This window comes from Pteropus vampyrus, unplaced genomic scaffold (assembly GCF_000151845.1).
Source record: "Pteropus vampyrus isolate Shadow unplaced genomic scaffold, Pvam_2.0 Scaffold541, whole genome shotgun sequence".
Taxonomy (NCBI): Eukaryota; Metazoa; Chordata; class Mammalia; order Chiroptera; family Pteropodidae; genus Pteropus; species Pteropus vampyrus.
The window spans coordinates 454,955-476,488 of NW_011889322.1; the positions used below are offsets into that span (position 1 = coordinate 454,955).

Genomic DNA, 21,534 nt, shown 5'->3' on the forward strand with positions numbered 1-21,534 from the left:
TATGGGCAGCACCGGCTTTAGCCATGAGCTCCTCAGCAGCGCTGGAGGCCAAATGAGCTAAGAAAGGTAGCTTTTCAGTAGAGTTTATGTATACCTATTTCTTCTAATTGTCTGAAAATTGGTGTTCCAAGGATGAAATACATGGTTAAGGAGAATTATCAATATACTTGCTGAGCTGCGCCCCTGAGTCTCCAAACATCCAGGGTAAAAGGGCCCTCAGGCCCCTCTGAGCACCGAGCCTCCTCATCCTCCCCATCCCCCTGGCGTCCACCCCTCGGTGACATCCCAGCACCAGCACAGCGCCTGGCATGGTGGGAACCTGATGGGAAAATATGGAGTAGTTAAATGGCATTGCTATATATGGACCTAATGGCACAAACCATACATTAATCAGGTCAGTACTAGAGAAAATATCAGCGGGCAAGGCCCTGTGCCTGCGGAAAGTGAAAGCTGACACGACCCGTTTAGCTGGGATTGTGGCCGGTATCAGGCCCTATCAGACCAGGCACTTTTCTCTCCTGGGCAGCTCATCACCTGAATCTTCCCCTTCTGTCTCTTTCTGGGGAATGTGGTCCACTGGGGCTGGAATGCCTTTGTCCCAGCACCAGGAAACCTTCTTCCCACTTTCCAACCTTCCTGAATAATGCACTGATAGGTGAGAAGCAGGAAGTTTTGAGAGGGGGAGTCCTTTATGAGCCTCATCTGCATCTCTTTGTAAAGGAATCCTTCAGTCATCTCTATAAATGTCACCTACTTCCTTTAAGGAAATGGAAACTTTTATTTTTTTGATCAAAAAGAAGTTAAAGTTCATACAGGAGTTTGGCAAGCATTTGAATTTAAATTATTTTTCTTCTTTTGCTTGTTTACAAAATAACAAAAACCATGGGCCAGGGCCATTTCAACAATTAGTAAAAATCAGGATATGAAATAAAATGTCTCACACATACTGAAAACAGTTACCTTTTACCTGAGTTGTCAAAACACCTTCCCATAATGAAGCCACTGATTACCTATGTATCTACATGTGTATTCCCTGCCCAGCCCTCCAACTCCCCAAAACTAAATCGCTCTTTGGCTGTAACCTGATTTTAATGTGTGTGTGCAATCTTAGGAGGCTTTATAGCCAAAGATTAAAGCTCAAGCAAAGCAGAGACTTTGGACTTTGATCAGAAAATGTATTAAATTCCCAGATAAGGCTGATCAAAAGTAGAAACGCCAGGAGACGCTGGCATTTTCCACTCTTTTCAGCAACAGCTTGGGACAGAGTCATTTCATTAGAACCACACTTTTCTGTAGAAGAATCCAGCTACAGTTTGTAAAAAGTAGCTGTTGGTTTATGTAAGGGGTCTCTTTGCTAAAAGAGGGAACACCGGTAAGTCTACCTGGAGCCCTCTGCTCCTCCATCAATACTCACACCAGACTAACAGCCATAGTGACACTACAGCATCGGCCCCTAACCTAGGCCCACAGACAAGGTGATGTGAGCCAAGGGAGACTGCCTACATGGGTCCAGCGCCAGCCCAGGGTGAGGGATGGAAAACAAAGGGTTTGCTCTGCTAATGGACAGGAAGTAGCTGCCTCCCTGTCTAGAAAGGAGGGAGAGAAACCTTTGCTCCTTGGAGATGGCATGGAAAGGACCCTGGGTTCTTACCTTGACCTTGGGAGTATAAATCAAATGTCTTCAGGGTCAGAGCATCCCATGTGTCAGGGCTTTTATGACCTAAAGACATATCCAAGGTGTGGGTTTCATCTCTTTGTAAACATCTAGAGAGACAGCACTCATCTTCCTGGCACCTGGGGGCGGAGTGGGGGGGAGGGAGGAAGGGGGGGAGTGTGTGAGTGTGTGTGTGTGTGTGAGAGAGAGAGAGAGAGAGAGAGAGCGCGCGTGCGCGTGTGCTCGCGCGCGCGAGGGATTCTGCAGGGTCACAGCCTGGTTATTGAATGTTCCATGTTTCAGCCCTTCGCTACTGGGCACAGCGACCATCACTGGTCCTGGCCTTTCCTCTATATAGCCCTACAGCAAGGTCCCAGCCACAAAGACAGGAATTACTATTGCTTTCTTTCTCTCAACTTTTAACAAAATCTTCGTAGGTATAACTGGTATGAGCATACACATTCACTGCAAAAATGGGACAGTGACAACTATTAGGTACTGCTTGCTCACTGCACACCATGCAATCCCAGGCTTTGCACATATCATCTCGGTTAGTCCTCAGAACAGCAGCATGAGGTGGCCACTACCATCATCGCTACTTGACAGAGGACATGGAGCTGGAATTAGACCTGAACAGCCCAACTCCCGCCCCCTAACTTATAAGCACCATGCTTCACCTCCCCATGCTCATGTTTGACAGATCATTCTTTTCGTTTTTCCATTTTTAACTAAAATGGAATCAGATTATTATTTTTCATTTAGCATATGTGACCTTCTTTGGTGGCTATGGTTCACAGTGTTCCTTGCCTCACCACCGTGGGACACGTGATTTCATAGGCACCCGATGTTCTCTGAGACCCCAGATTCTAAAATTATTAGAAAAGCCTCAGGCTGTGGAGGATTAGGATAGGAAAGGCCACAGAGAGAAGGCTGTCTGGTGTAGGAGGCGGCCATCAGGTGGGAGCATTAGAAGGTTTGAGGAATAGGCTCCTGTGAACACAAGTGGATTTAGCCCTGGCTAAGAAAAGCATTAATATAGTAGAACATCTCAAGGACTGAAAAAATGGCTGAATGATGTAACTTTTAAAAGTAAGTCCAAGCTCAGGTGAATGGAGGCTTCCTGTCCTTCGGTTCAGTTCAGTACACACTAATAGAGTAGGACCACTACACAGCAGCTCCTAAAAGACCAGGGGAAATATCTGATCTCTACTCCAGGGAACCTCCAGTCTAGCAGGGGACAGCAACAGAGGCTGGCAACTTCGACACTGTAAAATTCAGGTACTGCCACCAAAAAGACATGCAAAGTGTTCTGTGGGACCCCCACAGACACACAAGAGCCCCTTCAGGGAAGGCTCTTAGAAGCCAGAGCTGAGTCAAGAAGGGTGAACAGGACTCGGTGGGTGATGAAGGCAGGAAGGGTGTTCCTGGCAGAGGTAACAGCATGGGCAAAGGGCCGGAGATTGGAGAGGTGAACGAAATAATATCACTCACATTTGTTTTTACATTGATACATGGAAAGTATCAAAATAAAAACTCCCTGGATATAGATGAGAACAGTTTGTCTTAACACACTTTGCATCTACCAACCATGAGCCATTTCTAACCAATACTAAATTCATCAAAAAGAAAAGTGTTATTTAAACACACAATAGCTGTTTTAACTACCTTTCAAAGACTGTCTATAGAAGATGGACAAGAGTCAAGCACGAATATTCGTAATTGATCTGAAACAAAAATGCTAGGCATGCATGGTGTCATATATATATATATACACACACACATATATATGTATATATACATATATATGAGAAAAAAATTGGAAGGACCATAAAAATAATCTGTATTAAACCACCAAAAAAATCTAAAATGTAATCTTAATTTTTTTGCATATTAAAAAAATAACTGTTCCAAAGTAGTGGGGGGAGGCAACCCTTACACTTCTTGAGCACTAACAATTTTCAAAATGTATTCACCCTCATTATCTCGCTTAATCATCACAAATATCCCTCCCTGCGGCGAGAAGAGGCTACACCAGGGGTCTCCTGGCCCTGACGCCACTGCTCTCCCCATCTAAACTTGTGACTTTGCTCATTAATTTTCCAGAAAAAGACACTAAAGCAGTGCATACAATTTTGAAAAGTAAATTTTAAATGTTTACTGTTACCCATCCAACTTATGGGAATCATAAAAATAAGCTAAAGCAATGGTGGCAATCTAGAGACTTTAAATACACAGAAAATGTCTTTTATTTCACAGCCATAATCCTGTTCCTATTTGTAAAATTATCAACACCTATATTGAAAGACAGGAGGGACAAGATAGGGGGAGTGGGGACAAGGTGATAAAGGGCAGACAATGACCTCACGATGGGAGGCTGAAGACCTGTTTTCATGCAGGCTTGGCCATTGCTGAGCTCCAGCTTCAGTTTCCCCTTCTGTAAAACAGTGGTTCTGGTTGCCTGACTACTAGCTTTATGGCCCCCTGACTCTTCTCTTTAGAGGACACACTCCTAGAGGAGATTAGGCCATAAGAATCAAAGCTGAGGTTCGGTGTCTCTCTCAAATGGTTTCTTCTCCCCAAACGCCCAACTTTTTGCCTCAGCTTACAGAAGAGAAAAGACTGATTTGAAGAAAATTCAGTTTATCATCTTAGAAACTAACCCAAATATTTCCCAGAAGTTTCTTGATAGTTACTAAAAGAGAAAATTGCAAAAGTAAAATGTAAACTATTTGTCTTTAAAAATGGCAATGTGTAGTTAGGTATAATAAAGAGAAGAGGACATTAGGATAGATACAGCATTTTACAATCTAACTTTTAGACATAATATAAAAAAGACCTACTATGGTTCCCAAGTTGTCTGAACGAATTATCCGTTCTGCCTGAATCAAAGTGAATTCAGGCTTCTATGTCGGCCAGGAAAATCTCCTTGGGATATTAGGTTTGCCCTAGAACAAACAAATTCTGGGAGGATGGGGCCTTGATGCTCAATGACTAGGGGTTTCATAATTGACTGGAATCAGCTATGCAGGTGCTGCCACCAGTTAAGTCACAGTAAAGTGCTCAAAGGTGATCTTGGTGTTAATTCTGGATCCTGAACAATTCACCCCAGAACTCCACATTTCACAACTTACAGACTTCGTCTCATGTTCTTTCCAAAGATTTTTCATACTTCTCACCACACTTTCCCCTATCTGGGAAAGCCGAGGAGAACTATTCGCCCCAACCCTGTATGACTCTTTCCACTGACATCAAGTATTGGCTGGGGACTTGCCTTCATGAGAGGAGCAAAATGCAGCCCCAAAGAAACAGGGAAACACTGAAACCAAGATGCCAAATTTCTTTGTGTCTAGAACCAATGAGGAAGGAATTTACCTGGTCTAGCCTGCCCCTTTCATGATTGGAACTCAGTGCCCCTTGAATCACAACTCCTGACCATATTAATTCGTGGTTGGTAATCTCAGCCATGCCATCCCCTATCATCACTGTCCAGGGCACAAGTTTAACCCGCCACAGCCCCAAAACCTTCCTAAATCAGTTTGTTTTTATGACTTTCGACACAATATATAGCCCAGAATAATTAAGATAGATGTTATCAGAATAATTCAAATAGATGTTATTAAAAGACTCTAAAAAGAAATAGAAATTTCTTGGATCAGGGTAATTAATATGCGCTGGATGGCTCAGCTTACCTCTTAGGTGTGGGTGCTGCACAAATCTAAGCAAATGGTGGGAATATCATTTGGTTTTGTGTGTGCCCCTGACCCAATTGTGGGACAGACCAAATTATCTTACTGATGACTATTTGGGGGGTTGCTTCTGTTTCCATAAATGATGGGAGCAGGAAGATAAAAACAGAACTGACCTGACAAGGCCCCTCAATGCTTCACCAACAAGACAAGCCCCGCACCTCTGCACACAGCTGCCCAAAGCTGACAGGGGAGGTGGGCTTGGGGTTTTGTGAACTGCCCCTCAGAAGTCCAGAGGATTGCTCCCCAGTAGATTCCTTCCCACGATTCAAATCAAGGAGCACGGCTTAGAGAAACCTGTCACCCAAAGGTCTTGCATACCTTACCACCTTTCCATACCCTAGCACTGAGGTTGGTGCTTCTCTGGAGGGGAGGGGTGGAAGGAGACAGTCAGGTGAATCCTTGTTGACTTCCAGGAGCCTTCTCCATAAAGAAGTCAGTTGCTAGTTTTCCAGACCCCAGGGTGGATAAGACTCAGGGGACATGGTGCCTCGCAAATGTGGCACTAGGTGGCCCCACCTTTCATGCTGACTTCTCTGTTGTGCTCAGCTGAACAAAGATATACCTGACTCCAGGGAAAAAGAGGGGAGACGGAAGGGGTGTCCTGATTTAACAGCCCTTATTACAGCTAAAGAAACAATTTTGAACAGCAGGTTAGCTGCTGAAAGATGGCAAGGAACAGAATAATTATTTTACCCTAAATAAAAGACTCCTTTCACAGGTAGCCTCATCCTCGTAGGGGCCGGCTTGAATGCAAACACCAAATTAGAGTTGTTTTCGATACCAGCATGAACCCAGCAGCCACACGATAACCTCACACTCAAGAAAACCACGTAAGCTAAAGAAGTCATGTTTCAGATGCTTAATTTGTTTTATACACATCGTATCTTCTTGGAAGTGGATTTCAGAAAAAGTAAATAAAAACCAGCTCCTCTATTTTTAGTCCTTTTTTAAAAGGCTACATGCCAGTTCCTGTTCTGAGTGTCCTTGTACAAGTCATTGCACTTCTCTGAGCCTTAGTGTCATGTATGTAAACTGGGATAAAATAGTGCTTCCTTCCAGAGAGTGGTCAAATCAACTGACGTAAGACGTATGACAGTGACAGTCAGAGACAATCCCCTCCCTGATCCTCAGACCCAATATTTTGCTTGTCTACTGTATTATGGAAAATGATAAGGAGATGCCCAAGGAGTGGCAGTAACATAGTTCCAGAACAAAAAAGTCAGAAGGGACAGTTCTACCACTGACGTTGTCCCCCATGCCTGAGAAGCACTATTAGAAGTTGTTGAAATAAATAGGCATTTGATTCTTCATCACAGACACGAGTGAGTTCTGCCCATTTATCCTGTTTATCTGGAAGTCAAATGCCAGTGCCTACAGGAAGAGAGTGGGTTCCCAGAAATGAGAGTGGGCGCTCTGTGTCCAGCCTTGGGCTTGTTTCTCCCTGTTCCAGCTGCCCCAGGACTCTGACGTCCCTATCACGTTGTACTCAAGTTGGAGAGCAGACTGAGCAGTTCGCAGAGAGATAAGACAACAATCAGGGCGAAGCTGGCTGTCCAGGCTGCAGCATTCCCTCCCAGGACTTCCTGGTGGGGAGGGCCCGGCTGAGGCCGGGGAAAGCCTCTTTCTTACAGACTGGCTGGATGTCAGTCTGAGAAGCAAGAGCACAGATTCTCCTGGTCGGGGACAGAAGGATATGCAAGCAGGGGAAGGCCTCTTTGCTTTCTGAACTTCTAATTTCCATCTGGAAAAGGTCAGCCATGTTGCACCAGGTGGCCACGGAGGTACCGCCTTAGTCTATTCTGGCTGCCACAACACATTTCCACAGACCGAGTGGCTTAAACAACAAAATCACGCCTCACAGTCTGGAGGGTGACCAGGGTGCCAGCATGGCCTGGTTCTGGTGAAAATCCTCTTCCTGGTGGCAGATGGGGTTTCCTCGCTGTGTCCTCACATGGTGGAAAGACTGCAAGCTGGCCCTCTGGCCTCTTCTTAGAAAGCCACTAATCCCACCCAGGAGGACTCCACCCTCAGGACCTAATCACCTTCCAAAGGCCCCACTTCAAATACTATCACACAGAGATCAGGATTTCAACATATCCGTTAGGGGGCTGTGGCATTCAGTCCATTCAAGTCCTTTCCTTCTGTCTCAAAAGCAACTTATTAGCCAGAATTGGGTTTTTTTATTTTTATTCGTGTCTGTGTGTGTGCGTGCATGCATGTGTGTAATCCAAAGATTAAACTCCGTGTTCCATTGAAAATCAGGTAATCCTTGTTCTTTAGGGGATTCTGTCACAGGAAGAAAGTAGCAGGAATCTCCCAGGTGGTCAGAGCTGGGCTCCAATTCTGCAGACCAACCCTCTTTAGAAAGGTCACCAGAAATAGCACATGTCTCATTTATCATGGCGAAGGCCCCATCCATGCCATGACACCTCACAATCATGAGGGTGCTTGGAGTCTATTTGATTTGGACTGAATTTTCAGACACAAAAGGTTATCAGGCTACTCTTGTTCTTATAAAGGGCAAAAGCTTTGTAAAGCAAATTGTGCAGCCCCGAGCCATGGCCAGGACCTTCAAAGTGCTTGACTTCTACAGTTTAAGTATTTCACTTTTTCCCATGATGTTAGCTTTCAAGAGAACACTGATCCCATATTGTTTTTATTTGTTAGCATGTACCTTGTCTGAGAAAACCAAGTACCTCATTCAGGAAGAAATCAACTTGAGGCTGGCAGTTACTTCAGTGGGGAGGAATTTCAAGTGATGAATTGGACACACAGCAAGCAATAAAAATAATACTTTTCATTTCTGTGGACCTCTTCAATGAACACTCTCTCTTGATTTTCACTCTTGAGGATGAATACCTCCCTTTATAAATGAAAAGACTTGAGTTTGGGGCTCATGTAACTTGCCATAGGTCACTTGGCCACAGTGACCATATCAGGGTGCCAATGCTTTCTGCTACAGGCCACAAGCCAGCTTCCTGAAACCATTTAAAAAGCTGTTGACCTATATAATGATGGCCAAATACTATGATTTCAAATCAGGTCATAGGTCAGCGCTGCCACACCCGTAGAAAAGGCAGGGTGTTTTATAGGTGTCTTGTATCTATAGGTCGCAATATATACAAGAGCTGTCAAATTCAAGCTGTCAGAAACATTAACACAGCCTCATGGGAGTTCATCCTAACGATGCCACCCCAAGAAGCACAAACTGGGGGATGAGCTTCTGATGCTTAAGAGGGATCCAATCTTAAATACAAGGCAAGATAGAACCTGGATTTTGTATGTAGAGGCAAAAGACAGCTGATCACTTTGAACAGCTAATTCATGCAAATACAGCATAACTTCATAGAAACAAGAAACACAAAAGGAACTGTCCTTTAAAAAAAAAAAAAAAAAACCTTAAGTATGCTATGTCCTCCATTAGGCATCTCCATTATTCCCCAAGTCTTGGCCAGAAAGGGGCTGGTCCAGGTTCCTGAAGATGGTTAGCTGCAACTTTCTTGCTGTCTTTAGAGAATGCCACTAGTCCAGGCACAGGAGAAAAGAGATGAAACCCACTGTTGTATCAGAAGAATAACAGGCTACTCTCACCATGTAACTCCATATATAGCAGACAGTACAAGTCCCAGTAAACAGGGCACAAGCCGGAGCCCGCCATTTCTCTGACCAGACACGGCTGTGTCTGTGGAACACGGGGAATGGCGCCCCTGGAGTTGTGTGGCCATGCAACGGGCCCAGGGTGACAAGGGGGAGAGACAGCCAGGAGCACCTCCCAGGGAACTGACTGGAGCAGCTTTATAAAGAAATCAGGGGGCAATATTGACCGAGGACCTGCCCCCAGGTGGGAAAGCAGACACGAGCTGCTCAGTGTGGAGGAAGCAGGGTGCTGTCACATTTCCTTAGACACTCACGCCTGTCGTTTGGCAGCCAGGGACCGGTACAGGCTCCTCTGTCCTTCCTTCCACAGAATGCCTTGGAGTCCTACCTGCTTGCCCAGCATGAAGTGCAGGGGGTACAGGGGGGCTCCCACACCCAGCCTGAACCCAGGCTCAATCATGAGAGTGACACACACACCTGTGGACCAGGGAGATGATTCTGGCAGCTGTGTCCGAAACAGACCTGTCAGAGAGTGGAACCCTGCCAGGAAGCATCCCACTGCTCACTGGAGAGAAGCAAAGGCCTCTGGGAGCTAAGAGTCAGCTTGCTGGGGATGAATGACCACAAAGACGAAGGTGGAGATTTTTATGAGCTGCCACCCCCTGTTGGTAAACTTGGTGTGTGGGAGTGAGTTGTAGACTTCAGAAGGGGGAGTTTGACAGGTGCTTCCGCGATCCTGGGACCAGAGGAACAGAGGCTACCTGACCACTTCTGAGTAGGGAGCTGAGAGACAGGCTGAGAGTGGTGATGGAAAGTCCCAGGAACAGCTCAGAAATGAGAAGCCCTCTTACCTCAATGAAAACATTCTATCCTGAGCCACAAACCTGACATTATTATCAGCAAGGGTTCCATACGATTGGAAATAGAAGTGAGCTCTCTTATATGAGATCATAAAACCTCTACAGAATTGCCATGAAAATCTGCAGAGTGAATTCCTTTCTGACAATACAGTGAGGGGGAAGGGAGGAGAAACAATAAAAATAAAACCTTCTCTGACCATGAAAGAAGCCTTGGCGAGGTCAAGGGCCATATCCTTTGGGTCTTTAGATGAACTGATATTCCAGAGCTGCAGGGCAGGCATTCTTGGCAACACTCCACACAACACGTGTGCCTTCAGCCCCACCATAAACACACCAAAACCAGGGAGTTCAAGTTTTTCTCACAGACTTATCAGACTGAGATCTCCAGGGAAACAGGCATCCTGTGCAATAACTCAGGACCATGCTGTAGTCCATGCCTTTTGTAGACAGCGCAAGTGAAAGGCCTGGTGTGGCAAACATGATTCACGAAATCAAGGTAGCAGCACTGTGGCCTCCTCCCTGTCTTCACCCCAACCCACCTCCTCAAAAAAGTCTCCAGCTACAGGGCAATGTCTACCACCTTCATCACCCTGTCCACAGGCAGACTGAGGGCCCACACTGCAACATGTACACCTATCATGCTGCCTATTTTAAGTAGGCCTTCGCCTTGTAAAACAAAGTGTGAAATCAAAACCATTCAGTTTTGAAACTGAGAAAATACTGGATTTTTCTATATAACCTTAAAAACAAATCTGAATCCCTCTGGACTATTAGTGAAACTTTGGATTTTCTTCTCTGAATAAAGGAGGAAAAAATGTTCCCGTTTATATGCCAACATACAAGCAATTCATAAACATGTATTAAAAATGGAGGTCTTTCTTATTTCTTGGTGTCTCGAAGTACCTTCTGTGACCTGTCATGTTATTGCTTATAGTTTAAGGGCTAACAATTCTACACGTGCCTGGATACTTGGGACACTCCATGTGCAAAGACTAAAAAGCTATGTTTCATCGTGTCCCTCCTGAGGTCCCCAGGAAGCCTACTGAGAGTGTTTTGTTTCCAAAGTATTTTTTTCTTAAGCGGTCCTGTTTCCTCCAAGAAGCTTTTTCCTGTTGTCCTTTGGCCTTTTTCTTTCATCGTGACTAGTTCCTGTGCTGTGTACTAATGTATAGGAGTGAGGAGACAGAGGGGATAACCTGACGGTCCAGGCACGTGAGTGGTGCCTGTCAGTGTGAGACCCCTGAAGGCTAGTGAACATTTATTTATTTTTTTAATTGAAGAAATGATTTAAATTTTTTTCCTCCCATCTACCTCCCAAACATTTCTTATAAATTTCACCCACCCCATGTGCTTTCCTGTCTTCTCTGGCAGAACTGGGACATTTCAAAGAACACACAAACACATTTCAGCTATGCATTATGCAATGCACAAAGTATTTGCTTAAGTGACTCCGGTATATTCAGAGAATGAATGTCTGTCAGAGTATAAACTCTATGGGTCCTAGAGGCAACAAAGCTTTTCAGAAATGCTGGGGCAGCCTGCTATCTGACTGGGTTGGGAAGGGTCTAGAAGGTTGTCTCCTCAGAGTTTTCTTGGACACAGATCACCGAACGGGTGTGTCTCCTAACACCATATGCAGGAATATTTCATGATTACTGCAAGACTGATCAAGGATACTCAGTTTTCACAGAAAGGAATGTCAAATATCCTCTTTTGCATCCTCACAAATAACCAAAACACTCCGAAAACAATTACCATGGACTATTACGTAGCCATTAAAATTATGTTTACATGGACTATGCGGGGAAGTGCTTACAGTCAGGTTAAGGCAAACCACCAGAATAGAAAACTACAACAGTATGACCTTAAGAATGTGCAATGCATAGAAAAATTGAAAAGATTTGTAATACAAAGTGCTGGTGAAGACATGAAGACAAGGCATGCTCACACGCTGTAGGTGGGAAGGTGTGTGGGCATTGCTATTTCAGTCATCAATTTGCCAACATCTAACAATATTGCAAACAGCTGTGCTTCTTTACCCAGAAATCTCCTCCTAGTAATCCCTGGCTGAGAAAAACTTGAAATATACTCAAAGATACACAGATAAGGAAGGTAATACACTGTTTGTAATAGTAGAGAAGTGAAAACAAAGCACAATAAATGTTTCACAATGGGGAATGGGCTAAATAAGTTACACGTGACAGTACTTCTGATTATTACGGTGTAGCTTTTTAAAAGAATGAAGTAGAAATAATGATCCCCTCCAAAAATCTCATGCCATTAAAGTCACTAAATAATACACATAGAATGAGTTCAGTTTGTTTAAAAAGAAAATGTACTTGTGTAGGTCTCTATAGGTAAATGCGCTGAAAAAAGAGTAGAATACACTCCTGTAGTTAGCAACATTTACCTAAGAAGGGTGGAGAGCTCTGGAGTACATTGGTTAGGATGCTTTTGGCTACAACTAACAGAAAACCTAACTTAACCTGATTTAAGGATCCAGGAAGGTTTCAGGATATCACAAATGTTCCAAAGCTGAGACTTCTCGTTGGGAAATTCAGAAAGTCAAGGGCACAGAGAACATCCCACTCTTCACCTCTGCATTCTTTGGCAGGTCAGCTGGGACCTGGCCTAGCCCACTCTGGTGCCCCACACACAGGTATGATATATCCAGAAGAAAAGGGCTGCTTGGGTCCCTTGCCTCCTTTCAAGGGCCAGGGAAGCTGCCCAGTAACCCATACTGTTTTATTGGCCAGGGCGAGGTCCACATGCTCCCCCAAGCCAATCGTTGGCAAGAGCAGCAGGCCTGGGAAGAGGGTAGACTCCTGAACGAAATCAGGTTTCCACCAGGAGGAGAAAGGGGGGTGACTATTGGATAGGCCAGAGAGGCTGAAGGGGATCTTTTTATTAGAAATGGTTCTGAATTATTTGAAATTTTTATAAGATTACATTAATTTTTAAAAATCTAACAAAAAAAAATTTGAATAAATAGAAAAAGGACTGAAGGGAAATACAACCTTGTGATTGCAGGTAATCTTCGTTTTCTTCATTCTTTTCTAGATTTTCAAAAATTAACTGTAATTTTATAATAGAAAACTAATAATTTAAAAAATGTTCTCCAGAGCTCAATATTTTGACTTTTAAGGGGCACAAACATGCCTAGTAAAGTTGTGCAGCACCATTCTGGGTTCAGAAGAGACTGGAAGAACCATGCCACTCAGCTGTGTCACCTGCCTTTCTTTTGACAGGCTCTTGTCCCCTGGAAGCCTGAATGATTTCCAATGACCCTGGAACATAATCCTCCAAGGCCTTCAGTAAAGCACCAAAAGCCACACAGTTGGGTTCCTGGGTCCCACCTCCCACCCTGGTGTGCCCTCCATACCAGGTATTTAGGAATGCCTGAACTGCCACAACCACCAGTTGGTCTTGATCAACAGAACCTGCAGGATAAGTACCAGGAAGAGCCTCAGGTAAATCTCTAGCCAGAAGGATATCCCAAGGCTAACCAGCATCCAGGCCACTGCAGAAGAGGGGAGACACATGCTCCTAACTGTAATTCTGTTTTGCATCCGAATTACTTCCACAACTGCCAACTCTCAAGCCCTAGCCTGGTTCTCCCCTGCTGGCCTTGGGTTTGTTGGTTAAGTCAAAATGAATCTCTACTTGGTGAACTATGCAGAAAAATATTTTAGGAACCTCGTCTTCCTCCTTGACTTACCAGCCCCCTTTTCCCATCAACTGTAAAAGCAGTTAGTTTTGTGATACCTAACATGTGTCCTTGACTTGTAATCCTACAAACACAAGGTCAGCATTATTTGCACTATTTTTTGGAGCAAGAAAAGCTCAGAGAGGTTATAAAAGAACCTCCAATCACACCGTAGCTGAGCAAGGAGGCTATCCCAGGTTGGTCTGATTTCAATATCTGCGTTTTTCTTCCTGCCAAGTCACAAAGCTCTCTATTCAAAGAAGACTAGGTCACAGTGAACAATTTTGGAATCTGACTAGAAAATCCCCTTTCCCTGGCTGCCACCACCATGCAGAGTGGCATCCTACAACCTTATGTTTAGTCTAGAAGTAATCTCTCCCTCCCTTCCTCATCTGTCAGCTCCTTGAGGGCAGGAAGGTCTTTATTTTTCTATCAACTGGTTCTAATACGTAGTAGATGTTCAGGAAACATATGCTGGATTGAATCAAGTGTGTTCCAGAAACTTGGTAGGGTGTCAAAGCATCAGAGGCTCCTAAGAGCTTGTTGGAAATGCAGAATCTGGGGTCCCAACCCAGACTTGCTGAGTCAGCACCTGCATTTAACCAGATCCCCAGGTATTACAGTTTGAGACATGATGGTCAGCACCCTCCATCTTCTTAAACACACACCAGTGCAGGAGATAAACTCTCTCGTTTCTATTCCGAATTATCCAATGGAAACCACACATTGTTTGATCACCCGAAGAAGTTTGAGTGGTTTCTGGGGGAAACTTCCCTAAGAGATCAGTTTGTTTAAAATGCCAAGTGGCCCCCAATCTCAAAGAATGAAAAACAGTAGTGCTTTAGCTAAAGACTGCATTAGAAAAATTCCCCTTCTAAATATATGTTCACATGTAATAAGTTTATTTAGTGCTCTAAGGTAATATTTATCACCAGCAGATTTAAACTAGGATTACTCATAGTTAAGTACTCCATTAGCATTCAGAAATTTCTAACCTTTGGATAGCTATCATTGACAATTCAGCTCATTTTCTGCCCCTATTTATTGAGCATCTATTATGAACAAGGCCTCAAAGGGTGAGATGCTGTGGGGAACATGAAGGTGGCAGTCCCTAATCTCCAATCTTTGCTACAAGTAAAATGAAGATCCGGAACCTGCTAATCGAACATTTCTGTAAAGCAAATAATGCATTCAGTATCAGTTCCACTATTTAAATGTGAAACTCAATTAGATGCTTCTATGATGCAGCCAATTAAACCGTTGGTGAAAGGCAGCCAAGAATACTGAGTCACTGGGCTATTTTCAACACCTCCCAATCTGACCTCTCTTGGGAAAGAGATGTCTCAGTGTGCTTGGGATCAGCATGGGACAATCAGTGTCCAGATCACAGTGGAAAAACTGACTTTTTTGTGTAAAGAACAAAATACATACTTGTTTTAAAAATGAAGAAAAAGGACATAGCTCTTTGGATTCTTAAAGGTCCAAAGAAAGACTCTGAAAAACTTAACATATAGAGATAGTAATATAAAAAGTATATGTATGTATTATTGTTTTAATCTGAAAAAACCATTGATTTTAAAAATGTAACCTAAAAACAAGTGGCAGCATTAAGAGGCAATTATCGAGAGTTAAGAAAGGTTGTACCCCACCCCACCCCCAAAAAAAGAAAAAGATGAATTCGACTTCATAACACACATCAGATGATGTGGGTAATTTTTACCATTTTCATTATTTTTATCATTTTCATTATTAAACAGTGAGAAAAGAAAAAATAAGAGGGGGGAGGGGGGTCCAAACTCTTAAAAGAACCAAATAAGCTTAAAAACAATTATTTTCTACATAAAGGTGAATTCTTTAGTCACCAACTGAACACTCGCCTATCAGGAAATTTTTTCATCAACATTAATTAGTAAAGCCTCATTTGGTTCTTTTCTTGGCTTAACTCTTTGGAAGTAACGTTTTATTAATAACATATTTCCTCAAGAATGTATTCCCTTCTTTCGCCTCCACAGGAGTCACTCTGGGGAGTAGTGAGAATAAAACCCATTCCACATTTGCACACAGTGGGGCAGATCAGCAGATAAACAGAGGCATCCATTTCCAAGAAGAAAATGGCTAAAAGCAGCACATTTAAAATTCTTTTAAGCCAGTCTCCACATCTCTCTGCAAGATGGAAGACAATTATTGAATGTCTTTATGCTGCTCACTTTATTTTTAACTAAATCTTTAAGTAGACTTCTGAGACTTGCCCATATGTCAGTGGATCCTGGGTTACCTAGGTAAGGAAGCACTGATTTTTTTTTTCTTTTGTTTTTGCAAAATTCTTCTAAACATTATTTTTATTTGAGGGTTATTTTTAAATACACTGGGGGTTATTGGGGGCAAACTTTTCCTGTAAGGAAATCTTAACTGCAGAAGCAACGAGTACCTGTCCTTGAATGTTGAATTGGCACCTCCCAAGGAGGGCAGCTCTGCTTTGATGCAAGCCAGAAGTAGTTGGTCAATTCACCCAGAAGGGACTAAGGGTGAGATAGACGTGTGGACAGCTGAACTTTGCCAGGATGTGCTTTTCATTATCTGGGAAGTCCAAATTGGGGAAAACTCTCCTATCAAAAAGAAGGCTGGGGTTCTAAATGATTAAAACGACCAGCTGTCTCTAATTAAGTTAATTTAAGGACTTCTGTATTTCACCTGTAAAGAAACAGGCTAACTAACCAATTTAATGAATTTAGGGCCAGATATCAAAGCTGCAGGCACTAAACACGAAATGCCTGGAACTCTCCCCTCTGAGAGCCTTTCTAACACCTGTTGAATTTCGGGCTTATAACTTGGGAACTAAAAGCCTCACGGATACGACCTTGGGAGTTTTTAGACTTTCTGGAACTGCGTGTGTATTTTTAAGGTTTCCATCTTGCTTAATCAACAACACTGGTTACTAATTATTTATGAATCACAAGGCTGAAAACAAACTTTCTTACCTTAAGCAGTTAAAGAGTGGCAAGCAGAAGAGCGGGTTGGTGTTTAATTTAGCCCCTTAGTACCTGTCCCTACCATCCCCCTCACGCTCCCCCCCGCCGCCTGCTACCGACCCTGCGCCGCTCTTTAGAAAGGTCAAAGGTGCGCCACCCTCCTCGCTCGGGGTGGGGGCACACCTCCTATCAAAACTACATGCCGGCATCCAACTCAGGGAGCTCTGGGTGGCAAGTCGACGCGAGGAGCCAGGCTACGCGCTCTCTAAGCAGGGGGCAGACTCGGCATCCAATTCAGCCTGGAACCAATTCCGACCAAGGGACCCCGAGAGACTAAGGGCCCAGGGTGCGCACTTCCCTCTCCAAGGGTCCCCAGCTCCCTACGCTTCGGGAGAGCGTGTGGTGGGGCCCAGGGAGGCCAGTGGGTCACCCTCAAGGCTGCTGCTGGGCGCACGGCCTTCACCCCGACGGTATCCCTGAGCACCCCCAAATCCAGAGGTTCAAGGTGCCTGTTCCCCTGCCTTCTACGGCGACATGCACATGGAGCCCACCGGCCCGGCAGCCGCTGTAGTCAGTCCTGCAGGGCTGGTTGTCCTGACAGAGGGACCCGGCCGGGGGTACACCACCCAGCGCCCCCGAACCCTCGCGGAGCGCCCCTCCCAGCCCCGTGCGTCCTTCGCGCCGGCAAGCAGGTGACTGAGTCCCGTGCCCCGGTGCGCACGTCCTCCAGCCCACCATCTCCCGCGTCCCTGGGAGAGGCCCCTTACCTTGGAGCCGGCCGGGGCGGCCCCGTGGGGCCAGGCGCAGACTGGGCCGGGGAGACGCGCCTCCCGCCGCCGCCGCTGGGAGCCGAAGCGGGAGCGGGCGCGGCAAGCTCCTCCCGGGCGGCGGCGGGAGGCGCTGCTCTCGCTGCCGCCGCCGCCGCGGCGGGTCTCGGAGCTACGCGGCCGCCAATCCCCGGCCGCCGCCGCGCTGGTCCCTCGGCTCCTGCGGGAGGCCAGCTGCTCGCGCGGCAAACTCTTCCGCACGCACAGCGGGCCGAGAGCCGCCGCCTCTTCCTCCTCCCCCTCCCTCTCCTGCCTCCTCTTCCCCTCCCCCTCCTTCTCCCTTCTCCGCCTCCTCCTTCCCTCCGCTCCCGCAGCCGCCGCGGGCCGGGTCTCTCTTGGCCGCGACCCAGCCTGGGACACGCTCCCGGCGCGGATGGGCAGAGGGACCCGGGACCCAGCCTCCCGGGCGGCTCAGACCCCGCGCACCCCGAGGCCCCACCATCCCCTCTGGGCTGTCCCGAACGCGCGGTGGGGTCCCGCCTGGGGCGTGGGGTCAGACCCGGCTGAGGGAGGGCGGGGGAGAAGTGTGAGTGCTTAAAGATGAACTTGGCTGAGAGGGGAGGCGAGGGGATGCGGGGCTGCCAGCAAAGGTCCCGTTCAAGTTGTCACTGCGGGTAGCAAGGAATCTTCCTTCCCTGCCAAGTGCAGACCCTCGCCGTGCCAGCTGCCACTCTGCTGTCCTGTCCGTTGGGGGCGAGCACGCAACTGTAGTCCCCTCCACGTGCGGTAGGTCTGCACTCGGGGCCAGACCTCGCTCACCAGCGCGTCTCAGCTCTGACCGCTGCAGTTTCTCCAGAAGCAGCGGCAGAGGTCCAAGGGGGCAGGTGAGACGCCTGGGTCGGGGGGGATGCTGGAGAGCACTGTTACGGGTACGATGGCAGAAGCTACTGGGGAGGAATGATCGGTGTTTCTTCCAAGGCGAACACAGCAGATCCGGAAAATGGGTCAAGGATGGAAAGACCCAGCTAAACGGCCCCCTCCCGGCAGAGGCACGTGGGTGGGGGGCCGTGGCCAGGAGTGCACTGGAGCTCCACTCTCTCACTCCCCCTCCCCCGCTGCCCTCCTCTCCTTTTGCACCAGTACAGGAAATGTTCCACTGACCTACATATTTTTCCAAACATACATGACCTTTTTTTTTCCTCTGTGGGAGGAGACAGGCGAAAATCCAAGAAGAGGAGCTGGAGCCATGCGAGGCACGCAAGAAAACAGGGAGGCTTTCACCAAGGTTCCTGCAAACACAACACAGACAAACGCACCCGAAATAATCCTGAGCCCGGAGCCGCAGTTCACTGCTTTGCCGAGCTGCGAGATGGAGTCGGGTGAAAAGGATGCTCTGCGCCCCACTGAGGCCGTCAATGGCGGTGGGGCGCCCTTGAACTTGCACCTTCCCCCAACTCCTGGCCATGATGTTCTTTTCGGAGGCACCTGGGGAGAAGCCCAAAGAGAGGAGAGAGCCCTACCTCCTCCCTGATATCACATAGGTACAACGCCTGGCACAACGCTCTGCTCAGCCCTTTGGGGGTGTTTCCGGGTCCCTGGCACTTTCTTGCAAAGTGTCCTGGAAGGAGATGGGCCCCTGCTGGTCCTTCTCTATCATACTTGGTTTGGTGGCCAGTAGGAATCTGCTAGGCCCTATCCTCTGAACGCTAGCCAGGGCAGTGGATTAGGGGGTCGTCCCTCACCTCCACTTGGTTCCAGGGGCCTTGCTTTATCCTGCCCCCCTCGAGTTCAAGACAGGACCGCTCGCTCCCGCGCAGACCCGAGACCTGACCAACAGCGCCTTATTTGGGCATGCAACCCCACACCGTCAATTAGATCAAAAACGCTCACACAGAGCTCCTTTTTCCCCCCTGTAAAGTAGGTCATTCTCTTTATTTCCCACTTGTATTATTTTTGTCTAATTCTCCTCCTGAAAAATAATCAGCTGCAAGCTTTGTGCATCCTGAAGAAAGCTGTCCTTAGCTTGCTTCTGACTTGGAGGGCTTTTCAAGAAGGAGGAGGAATCTGGCACATTCTGGGTCTGAAGTCCGTAGGTTCCAAAAGGAGGAAATTTAGGGGATATATTTTATTTTGCTTCATTCGTCTACCCCATCCTATCCTTCAGGCAAGTAAGTTTCGCCTTGCCCTTAAAGCATAATCATGACTAATATCTGCTAAAGGATAAAGCTGTATGCTTTTAACCGGATTTAATGCAGAATTTAAAGCCACCTCCCTTCCTTTCTTGTTTTGAAACAGATTCCAACTCCCTCCTCCTTCCTTTTGGGAACTAGTTGAACAATCGTTAAATGATCATTTAGGAAACAAATGCCTTACAGTTATAACACATCAAATAATTCTGTAGTGCAACAAGTATTTTTGCTTTGATCTGTTTTTGTTTTTTTTTCACCTGTGGCCTAGTAGAATATCCTAGTACATGAAGGTGATGTCTACATGGTTGTTCTTATTCCAGACTCCATCCCATCTCCTAGTGTTTATTCCACTGGGGTAGGACACCTGTCTGACCATAAAGGGGAGTGGAGTCTGCAGCACAAAACCCAATCGGGACTAGAGCACGACAAGATTCTCAAAAGAATGTGCCCTCACCCCCACACCCCCAAATGCGGGGGAGAGTTGAAAAGGCAGATTTACCTTCTGTTCATTCTATGCATTTGACGGTTCACTTCCTTTCACTGGCATTTTTTATCGAAAGCTTGTCATGAATCAGGCTGGGCTGGGCCTGTGGAGGATCAAGGGAAAGTTTACAGCAGTTTCTGTCCAAGAAGGGCTTACAATGCAGAGGCAACGATGAAGATGAGGCCAAAAGTGGCTAGTGTCAGAAAACAAAATTCCCACATAGGCTCAAAGGAAGAAATCAGGATGGGCTTCTTGGAGGAGGTAATATCAGTGCCAGGATTTTTCATAAACCAGGTAACAAAGTCAAACTAGATCATAATCTACACATTATTCAAAGTGTACAGCATAGAGCAAAAGAACCATTCCAAAACTGCATTGCCAGTTTGGGGAAATTCTCAAATCTCATGTGGTAGAGTAGTGGTTACTAGTGGGTTGGGGGAGGAAGGGGGAGGTAGATGGGATAAAAGGGGTTAAATATAGGGGGTAAGGGGTGGGTGAAGTGGGTAAAGGGGATCAAATATATGGTAGCTGAAGGAAACTGGACTTTGGGTGGTGAACACACAATAGAATATACAGAGATCAAATGATAATGTACACCCGAAAATTATGTGATCATATTAATGTTACCCAATAAACTTAAAAAAAAAAAGAATGTGGCTTTATTAATCGAATGCTGCAATGATGTATCCAGGAACTGCAGATACTTTTCAATGAATCAAATTTATGGAAGGGAGGATCGAAATGTTTAATTGTAGTCAATTATATAAATCTTTAAAGATATCAATGGAAGAGTTCAAAATTTTTGCATTCTAGCTAGATATTCTCTTCCATTACAGAAGTTGAATCTGTGGCATACCTTAACAAAAATTTTTATCCAATTAAATTCTCAAAATATGTACACTATAGGTGTCCATCGATGGTGCTACATGCAGGCAAGAATGTGTGGGCTACTATAATAATTACAGCACGAGCTCAGGATTTGGGGCCCACATTAGGTAAGTATAGTAAGTAAATTAAACACAAACCTAGAACAGACAACAAGGACAGGGTTCTATGCTAGATATCATATCAGTTTCTGTGACCAATCATAAGATAGAAGGGCCTTTTTTTTTTTTTAGGCAAGGCAACCCTTGGTCGACCTCACAGATTACAAGGACCTTGTCAGTTTACGGTCCCTTATGTTTTTATTTATTTTTTATGCCTACAGCACCTGGTCTTCCTAGGTGGTCTCCCATCCAAGTACTAACCAGGCCTGACCCTGCTTAGCTTCCGAGATCAGACAGGATTGGGGTAGCATGTTCAGGGTAGCATGGCCATAGACTGGGCCTTCCTTTTTTTATATGAATGTCCAGTAGCCCATTTGTAGATTCTTACATCTTAGCAGTTTTCAAATCAAAACAGAAAAATCAAACACAATACCATGCATCATGTTAAGTAGAATAACATCATGCTAGAGAAGAAAACTAGCAACCTAGGCAGAAGGGGACATTGGAACAGTATAAGGATGAAGAAGAGGCCTCAGAGCCCAGTCGCTAGAGACCGAATGACTCAGAGGCCAC

The 21,534-nt window shown here is 45.7% G+C and overlaps 1 protein-coding gene and 1 pseudogene across 2 annotated transcripts in view; both read right to left on the bottom strand.

Annotated features, from left to right (window-relative positions):
* Nucleotides 1–17,587, bottom strand: part of NPAS2 (neuronal PAS domain protein 2) — a 136,703-nt gene extending 119,116 nt beyond the window's left edge. The window contains exon 1 of one of the 2 annotated variants that reach the window (XM_011383735.2): nt 17,303–17,587. The gene's annotated coding sequence lies outside the window, so the exon portion shown is untranslated. The remainder of the gene's footprint in view (nt 1–17,302) is intronic. The other variant, XM_011383733.2, reaches the window with a different exon arrangement.
* Nucleotides 17,588–21,173: 3,586 nt separating this feature from the next.
* Nucleotides 21,174–21,296, bottom strand: LOC111733237 (annotated as a pseudogene).
* Between the last annotated feature and the right edge of the window lie 238 nt (nt 21,297–21,534).